This window comes from Vicugna pacos, chromosome 10 (genome assembly GCF_048564905.1).
Source record: "Vicugna pacos chromosome 10, VicPac4, whole genome shotgun sequence".
In the NCBI taxonomy this organism is placed as follows: Eukaryota; Metazoa; Chordata; class Mammalia; order Artiodactyla; family Camelidae; genus Vicugna; species Vicugna pacos.
Window position 1 is genome coordinate 1952177 of NC_132996.1, and position 9710 is coordinate 1961886.

The 9710-nt window shown below is 43.3% G+C and overlaps 1 long non-coding RNA gene across 1 annotated transcript; it reads right to left on the minus strand.

Annotated features, from left to right (window-relative positions):
* Window positions 1-479: 479 nt before the first annotated feature.
* LOC140698903 (uncharacterized) lies at window positions 480-2683 on the minus strand. The gene is made up of 3 exons (XR_012076909.1): window positions 2541-2683; window positions 1875-2100; window positions 480-700 (listed from the first exon to the last, which is right to left on the minus strand). It is a non-coding gene; the product is annotated as an uncharacterized lncRNA (long non-coding RNA).
* Window positions 2684-9710: the final 7027 nt, after the last annotated feature.

Sequence of the window (9710 nt, forward strand, 5' to 3'; positions counted from 1 at the left end):
CGTCTTCAAGAATTTCGTCCTAAAATGAAAAGTAATGATGAAGGCAGTGTGTATCTGTGGTTGATTTCATTTGATTTGGATTCATTGTTAAAGATTTTCTGGTGAGGTGTTTATGAGCTCTTAAAAGCTAGAAGAGCAGCAATACCAAGGAGAGAAAGTCAGAGAAACGTGTCAGTGGCCCCTGTGAGTTCTGGGGGATGAGGGAAGGAGGTGGGGCAGAGGCAGCACCGTGGCCTCCCCTGCAGCCCTGAGGGCAACGTGCCCATGTAATGCCAGCGTCTGTCACCATGTGTTCTAACAGGACTCCCACTAAAGGAATGAGTGGAGATTTGGGGAGGCCTTACCTTTTACCCTCTTGTCAAACATCTTTAATGCTGACTGTATTTATTCAAGATGACACAGAGATCACCTGCAGAGCTTGAGGGAGCGGTGCTTGCTTCCTGTCTTGCCCGCCCCAGGCTCACTCATCAGACTCCTGATTCTTGTAGGCACTGCAGTGTCCGTGGGGGGAGCTCTGCTCCTGGGGGTCTCTGCTCCTTTGGTGGGAGCTCTGCTCCTTGGGGAGCTGGGCACGGGAGTGGTCACATTGGAGCCGGTCGCACCAGCGCTGATCCCTCTCCACGTGTTGAGCCCTTTGTGTAAGTAGTAGAGGTGGGATCCAGAGTCTTCCTGTGTCTATGGAGTTCTCCAGCAAAGCCAACTTGGAGGAAAGAAAGAAAATGCCTATTTTTCCATGACTGTGTCCTAAGGGTTTAAAGTTCTCTGCGGAGCACATGTGAAATCTCATTCAGTAAATACTCTGGGGTCTTGACTCTGACTTGTCATGAATTTGGCATTCTCATAATGTTATTTCTCTTAAAATATGTCTAAGCAATCATTTTTGTGTGATGGTTATGTGTGTGTAAGTGTCCTGAAGAAACTGTTGTGGATGGAAGATTGGGCATCAGTTGTACCAGAAGGGCTGGTGGCCCTGGGGGCTGCCTGAGCTCCGCATCATATGGTACCAGCAGTCTTTCATATTGCATCTTATTCCAGAGCTCACCAGGGCTCCCATCTCTCACTATGTGTCTTGAGAGAATATTTGTTCAGAGGGGAGGGGACGGGGTGCTTCCAAGTCTGGGTTTTCGGGTTCTCTGTCTAAAGGTGGGACTGGCACAAATCCTTTATTCATGGAGTAATGAAGCCCCCCAGTCTCGTGGCTAATTGGGCCTCCCTGTCCTTCTTCATGTGAGGAGCCGGTGGGCTTGGGTTTGGCCCCCAAACCTGTTTTTGGTGAGCTTTCAGCCCTATCACACAACCTGGGTTGTCCCGTTTCAGTCACATGACTTTGATTTTTGCAGGTTGATGTGACTCCTGGACAGTGCCTGGGACTTCCAGGTTTCCCCTACAGTAGGGGCACTGAAGAAAGTTCACCCCGTAAGGTGTGTTTGGGGGCATCGAGGACAAGTAGGGACCCACAGACAGATGTCTGGATGGGTGGCGATCAGGCCCGAGTCTTGGAAGAACAGAGATTCCATTACTGTTTTAACAGTGAAATTGAGGGAGTAATTCTGGAAGGTCTGATGCAACTGAGATTAAAATTATTATATGGTTTTTATTGTTAGCAGTAGTGGTTTTTAACCCTTAGACCCAGTCCCCCCTATTTATAATAAATATTTTGTAACCTTTCTTTTCTGGTGCCCAGAAGTGAACGTCATAGAAAATGTAACCTAACTATAAATATGATAAACAAATAGACAGGTAGATGGAAAGATGTGGTACCTAAATTCTTATATTATGGGGTATTTTATATCCTATGCTAATTAGTAACCTCTCAGGACAAAAGGCACATACAAAGGGAGTCACTTCTAATAAACTATTTTTCCAAGACTTACCTAACTGGGAAACAAGTGTCTTCACAATGTTAGAGCACCTCCCAGGCCCCGGGGAAATCTCCTTGTCAGAGTTACACTTGCTGATGGTGTCCCGTGCCAAGTGCAAGCAGATGCGGTTCGGAAGCTGCCCGGAGGCGGACTCCGGGGATTCCTTCTCCTTCGCAGCTGTGAGGGAACCTTCTCTTTCCAGACCACAACCACAGAGGCGATTTTAAATCTCTGAAAACTGCCATACCAGAGTATATCACAACCCTCACAAGATATGTTGAATAAAGTAGAAAACTTTAAGTGACTCCTTTAGGATAGAATGAGGGTATAAAAGAAATAATGAATTAAAAATTCTAGTGCCCGAATAAGTGCTACATTACACTGGCTGCATTATAAGGTTAGACAACTTCATCACCGCTTTACATACCACATCTTGTAGTTAGATTTTATTTATCTTTTTTTCTAAAGGAAAAAATCATTTGTTGAGTTCTTGTGTCAGAGGTGACGAGCAGATAGCAAGTGTAAAACCGGGAACCGTGATGCTGGTCAGTCTAAGACCATCTCCGTCACTGCACAGATCATATTTACTCATTTTACTGCACTTTTTGGAATCACCTTGTCACTTGGAAAAACCCCTGTGTCAGTTGGATTTGTTAGTAAAACAATTCTTTTTCTTACCTAGAACATCAGTGATGTTTTCAAGATGATAAAAAAAAATTTGCCCATGGCATTTAAACAGTTGCTTTTTCTTGTAATTCATGGATCACAGTCTCATATTTGTCACAATTGGAGAACTGTGTTTTCTTTGTGCAAATTCTCATTGGTGACGCAGGGACACGTGTCCTTACTTGATGGAGTATGATTGTTGTTGTTTGCATTCTCTCCCTAAGTCTGGAGTCCTGTGATATGTTTCCTGTTAACTTAAAGAATAGGAATGTTGTTATTTGTCTAAATATCTAACCTCACACCAGTGATGCATATCAAATTGGTCCAACTAGGAATTCCAATATTAAATGAGACAGTAATTTCACAATCCACTTTCCCAAAAATTTGGATTCATGGTTCAATTATACCAGGGACATTACCTGTTTTAATTGAATCAATCATTGCTTTCTTCAATAAAATTTTCCATTCCATCTGCTCTTTTTGTTTATTGTTCTTCAGTGTTTCATTTGCTTTCTTTCCCAAAAATATATGATTTTTGCTTTTGTCATTGAAAATCCTTGCTGGTTTTGCTACCTCATGCTGGAGAGGAAGGCTTGTGACTGTTTTATAGTCACTGGTTTCATGGTTGTATGAGTGCTAATGCCACCTTGCAGGGGTGTGGAGACCTAATGAATTGTGTACATAAAAGTCTTAGTCTACACTGAGTGCAGGGTTAGTGTTTGCAGCCCATGTCATCAGTATCATAATTAATCCATTACAATCATCCTCTATTAATCAGTGTTATCCTTCTAACGTCTCCAGGAGAGGAAATGTTTTAGTCTAAATGCAAATCTTTGCCAAACTTTCAGTCAGATCAAAACCTTTAAAGCTTTGCTATCAAAAGGACTGTGTGCCTGCTATCCCTACTTCTGCTCCTCCTGACCCAGGACGCGGTCCCCACTGCTGATGATCCACGAGACACTGGATTCTTGATCCCATGGCTCTGTGTGTTCTGAGACATCTGGAGACTTCAGCACTGTTTTAGGGGCATTGGGTCCCACCTCTTCATAGCATTAATGAGATGAGATCTGTGGGTTCACACTCATTCTTGAGTGTACGGTGCATTTTTTCTGGAACCAAAACAACCCCACCATGGCAGCACTGCTTTGACCACATGCTGGGACAGCATGTGCTTGTCAGTTCTCGGGTTTAAATTTTCTGTTCTAATTTCTAAAATGGGGTATAATGACAGATACACTCCATGTAAACAGAAGTTCTGTGGGGTTTTCAGCAACTTCTAAGAGCATAAATATTCCTGAAGCAGCTAACCTTCCTCCCAAGAAGTGAGGAGCAATCTGGCAAGTCCTGGGTGACTGTGGCTGCCAAGCTGTGCAGCCCAGGCTGCTCACTGAGGCGCAAGGAGAAAATCTTAAAAACCTACTTCCATGTTGTCTTTCACAGAATCTCAGAAATGAACGTTTTAATATCTAAAGAGGGGTGTTTTTTTAAATAGATTTCTTATTTTTTTCCTTTTTCAGTTTTAGTAGGTAGAATTAATACAGTTCAACTTCACATACACATATTGCATGTAAATACATGTATAGAGTATACTGCATTTTTTAGTTTACATATATGTACTAATTACTGTTTCTAAGAACAGATTAGAGCTTTAGATTTTTCAAATTACAGTTACCAGAGGAATAAGGACATCTACAAAAGAATAATAAACAGAATATGGTAATCCAATCACAAAGGACAGTCAGATGTGCTTACATATATTCAAGAAATCAAAATAAAATTTGGTTCATTTGTGGTCTTATTATTATTGCTATTAATTTTAGATTCCCCATAAATGAAGTCATGTGGCATTTTTCTTTCTCTTTCCACCCCACTTCACTTAGAATGACAGTCTTCAGGTCCATCCATGTTGCTGCAAATGGCATCTTTTATGGCTGAGTAGTATTCCATTGTATATATATATCACCTCGTCTTTAGCCAGTCATGTGCTGATGGACATTTGTGTTGTTTCTATGTTCCTTGTTCTATGTCCCTTCTGGCAACAATTATGGATTTTAAATATTTTCGACCTTAAAATCCTTCCTGAAGGAGATGTGGTAACTGGAATCAAAAACAATTACAGCACAGGATTGTGTGTGATGGGCACTGGGAGCTTGGTAGAAAGGTTGGCAGAAAGGATTTCAGATTCTGATCAAATGATTCCTCCTCTTGTAGCCCTGCTGACCACCTCTCTCACTGCCTGCCCTACAAATCTGAACAGTCCCTTCTGTGAATCCTACTGTATTGTGCACAAATTTTCTCCAATTGGTGTCATCCAGCAGGGACCTTAATTGAGGCACCCAATCTCCTGTGTTGGTTTCTTCCATCAGCCCTTAACTTCCTTGGGAGCCAGGACTGTCTCATTGCCCCAAGGATCCCTAATGCCTAGTGAGATTCCTGATACAGCTGGGACTTAATGAGCACATGGGTCAAATGGAAAAACCTGATCAAAGAAAAGGCCCTCATATTTCAGACATGCCTACTTGAGTACATAGGGTAAAGTGACATGTCTTCTTGGATTTGCTGTCAAATACTTCAACAAAGGACAAATAAAAGAACAAAGGTCTCAATAAAGGAAATATGGAAAAGTTTGTGAATTCCTTAATCTGGGTGTTGGGCTTACTGTACTATACTTACTGATGTATACTTAAGTTAGTTTATAATTTTACTGTCATTAGCAGAATACCAAGTATTGATACGTATAAATTGAAATCCTTAGAACTGACCAAACTTACCCCACACAAAATCCTTAATATCCTAGTAGTTCGTCTTACAGAAATCTTTTCCCACAAAGACAGGAAAAAAGGGAAAGGCAGATCCGTGCAGTATTTCCACGTTGTCAAAAGACCAAAGGCCGACACAACAGAAGCGATTGTAAAAAAGATAAAGAGGCTGAAATCAATGTCCGGAAAACCTAGCTAAGAATCCTAAATGGCCGAACTTAACTAACCTCAGCCCTGCCGCATCAAGAATGGGGCAAATAGCACCTAGTGGATTTTTTTTAAATAAATAAACAATGATCCAGTTCCTACCACAGGCAATTATGATAAGACTGAGTATAAGTTCTAAAAACAAATAGTGTACAAATCATAATTTCTACTTGATTCAAACCGATTCTTCTATAAAATTTGAATCTTTTTATTTTTAATACAGATTTGTGGCATATGACCTAGTGATAAAATTTTCAACTGGCTTGTATTTAAAAAGTTCACCATAGTGAGAGTTTATTACATCAACTATTCCTTTTTGGGAAACCCATGTGCCTTGTCACTCTCTTTCATAAGATTTCCTGTGGAAAATTCAATCCTTCATTCAGGAAAAGGCTGAGAAATATATCTCATGGAAAACCGTCATAAACTGCAACACAAGAAAATGAAAATGACAGTGAGCAGCCCGTGAAGCCGGCAGACACACACAGCAAAAGGCTATGTTCCCGCCTCGACTTTATGTAACCAGCAGGGAAAATGTGCATTTCAAGAAATAGACATAAACTATTTTCAGGACCTTAGCACAAAATTTCCCTTTCAGGGTTTAGTGGGCTTCCATTTAATTCTATGAGAAATGTTTAAAACAACAGAACAACAGCTGAGATAGGGTTTAAAGTAACTTTTATATCTTAGTGAATATAAAGCCAACTGATAGTTATCATTTTTACTTTATTTGATCTCACTCTCTTACTTTACCTCCCCAACCTCCTCCACAAAATGACGGTGAACATCCCTGCCTGGGTCAGAATTCTAAGTAGAATGTGCCAATCACATGGAGGTGTGCTTTGTTGTTTTATTTTTCAAAACAAACAAGTTTCATTCATGTGATTTAATAATTGAGATCAGAAACAAAGTCTACTCAATAAATGGTAGCCAACACATGTCGTCATAGTTGCTCATCAGGTTTGGCCCCACGTTACACACTTTTACATGGAAATGTGCCATGTGCTGTCATGGGAAATGGTGAATGGGGACAGGGCCTCTGCTCTCACAGGGCACACAACCTGGTGGGAGAGGCAGTGTTCAATCATTGCCCTTTTTTTTAAATGTACTTACAAATTATGGGAAATGCTATTTAAAAAGAACAAAATGAGTCAATGAAAGTGAAAAATACAAGGACAATATTTAGGCTGAGGGAAGACAGGGAAACTCTTTGAAGAGCTGACACTCCACTGAGACCCAAAGGACAACTCCGGTGCTGCAGGTGAAGGGCAGGGACACACAGATAAAGGGCTGATATCCTGAATATACCAAAATTTCTTTAAACTCAACAAGAAGGATAAATAACTTGATTAAAAACTGAGCAAAATGCCTGAACACACCTCATCAAAGAAGAAATCTAGATGCCAAAGAAGTCTATGGAAAGATGCTCCACAACATGTGTCATAAAGGGGATGCCAACTGAAACAGCGTGGTACCACTGCACACCTGTCAGAACTGCCAAAACGCAGAACACTGACAGCACCAAATGCTGGTGAGGATGTGGAGCATCAGGAATTCTCATGCATTGTTGGTGGGAATGTAAAATGGCCCAGATACTTTGGAAGACAGTCTGGCAATTTTTTACAAAACTAAACGTACTCCTAACATATGATCCGGCAACTGTGTTCCTCGGTGTTTACTCAACGAAATGGAAACTTATGTCCACACACAAATCTGCATACAGATGTTAATAGCAGCTTTATTCATAATCACCAGAACTCAGAAGCAACTAAGCTCTTCTTCAGTAGGTGAATGGATAAACTGTGGTCCAGACAGAAAATGGACTATTATTTGGTGCTAAAATGAAATGAGTTATCAAGGCATGGAAAGACATGGAGGAACCTTAAGTGCATATTACTAAGTGAAAGAAGCCAATCTGGGAAAGTTCTGCAACTGTCTGATTCCAACTGTATGGTGTTCTGGGAAAGGGAAAACCACAGAGACTTAAAGATCAGTGGCTGTCAGAGGCTAGAGGGGAAGGAGCAATGAATGAGGTGCAGCACGGAGCATTTTAAGGTCACTAAGACAGACTACTCTGTATGATGCTGTGATGGTGGATACATGTCATTGCACATCTGTCCAAACCCACAGAGTGCACACCACCAAGTGTAAATCCTAGTGTCAATTATGGGCTCTGGGTGATGATGACGTGTCATTGTAGGTTCACCCATTATCACAAATGCACACTCAGGTGCAGGTGTCAATAGTGAGGAGGCTGTGGGGACAAACTGCAGTTCATACACCCAATCCAGCCCCAGTCACCGCTGTGAGTAAAGCTCTGTGGGTGTGTGGACTGTCTGGCTGCTCTGGGGTCTGAACAGCAGAGCTGAGCAGCTGCACCAGAGATCAGGAGGTTTGCAGACCCTGAAATATTTACCCCCAAGCTCTTGACAGAAAAAGTCTGCTGTGCCCTGTTCTACACGAATCAATATTCACCCTGATGAGACAGGACAGCAGGGACCAAACCAGGCATGGTTAATGGGACTGATGCAATGTTTTAGTTCCAACACCTTTGCTGAAGTCCTGCAGGTCCAGAGACAGACTGTAGCCAGGAAGCGTCTGCAGGAGGAGTCGGTAGCAGGCCTTCCCGCCAGGCTCCGGGATGCCGGGGGCCGCGGGCCGCACGGGGGCCTCCTACTTGAAGAAGGCGGACTTGCAGTGGAAGTCGATCAACTCATAGAGCTCGGAGAGGAGGCTGCACTGCTGAATTCTCTCCTCGGAACGCTGAAGCACAGGGAGAAAAGCAACAAGCATCTGAACGAAACACGTAAGTGAAAAAAGACCCGTAAAAAAGTTTTCCCTTACAACAGAGACCTGATGACACAGGAAGGAAGAGGAAGGCTGACTTCGTGCACTGACGGGACCGGATGCAGAAACGCAGGGAAGCAGCGCTGTGCAGACGCTCCAGACCCCCTCCGGGCCCCACCTCTCCGCGTTCCGCCTGTCCTTTTACTAGAAATGCCCTTATTCCCTGAAATAGAGGAATCTGCTACCTAAACATGGGACACAAAGAAGGGAAAGAGGAACAGGAAGGGAAAGTAAAGGAACAACAGTTCATCTAGACCCTAGGGTCTGGGCGGGACTTTCACCAAACACACAACCTCTCAAAGCACAGAGCGCACAGTGAGAGGCTGAAAGTGTGACTGCGACTTCTTCTCCTTAAGCACCAGCTACCTGCCAGCACATGCTGCGCCCGTTACTGAATCCTTACAATCATCTCAGAAACTATTACTACCCTGGCTCACAGGCAAGGAAATCTGAAACTCGGGGAGGAATTATTATCATCCTGGACAAAGTCCCACAGACCAGAAGTGTCAGAGCCTCTGGCAGACCATGGACTAAAATGCTCCTCATCACCACGGGCCCTGAGCCTCAGTCTGAGGCCACGTCAGGTCTGCACGGGCCCAGAGCACAAGTCTGTGTGACAGGGAATGCTCCCACTCGAAGTGCCAGGCGAAGACCCTCAGGAAGCTATGTAATGAAACCAAATCCCCAAACTCATTTCCAACCCACTGCCCTGTCCGGGAGGACTGCTCGGCAGATCTGCACTGTCACCTGTGAACAGGCTGAGCAAGGGGCCCAGACAGGGACGTGACATCCCAGTGGAAGTGGCTCGGGGAACGCTTCATCACAGGACAGACTTTCCCGGCTTCCAACGCAAATTCTCCATTCCATTTCCAACTGGGAAGGAAGTTTAGACTTGCTTTCCTCTCCAGAAACAAAGAGAGTGGTAACATCAGTGGGAAACTCAAGACTGAGGAAGATTCTCCTTGCCATTTGGAAGGATAGGCCGGGGAGGGAACAGAGACAGTTATCAGAAAGACCTGTGTTCCAGTCCAAAGTCTGCACGTCAGTCGCTTTGACAGTTTCCTTTTTAATACAGGTGATAAAGTCTAATTATGATTGTTGGGAAAATTAAATGAAATAACGTATTCCACTAGCATAGGTGTAAATTCCTCCATGAGTGTTCCAGAAATGGACGTGATCGTGGTTAGTTACTGTCTGCCAATTCTTGTGTGGTAAGCTCACATCAGCCAACCAGAGATGTGCCAGAGAATGCCTCACCAGCCAGCAGCCTTCTCCAAGTTGGAAACTCACAGTGTCCGAAGAGCAGGCAGTGGTGGATACTTTGGGGCACTCTGGAGGTAGCACTCCAGTGATGACTTTAAAAAGCTGG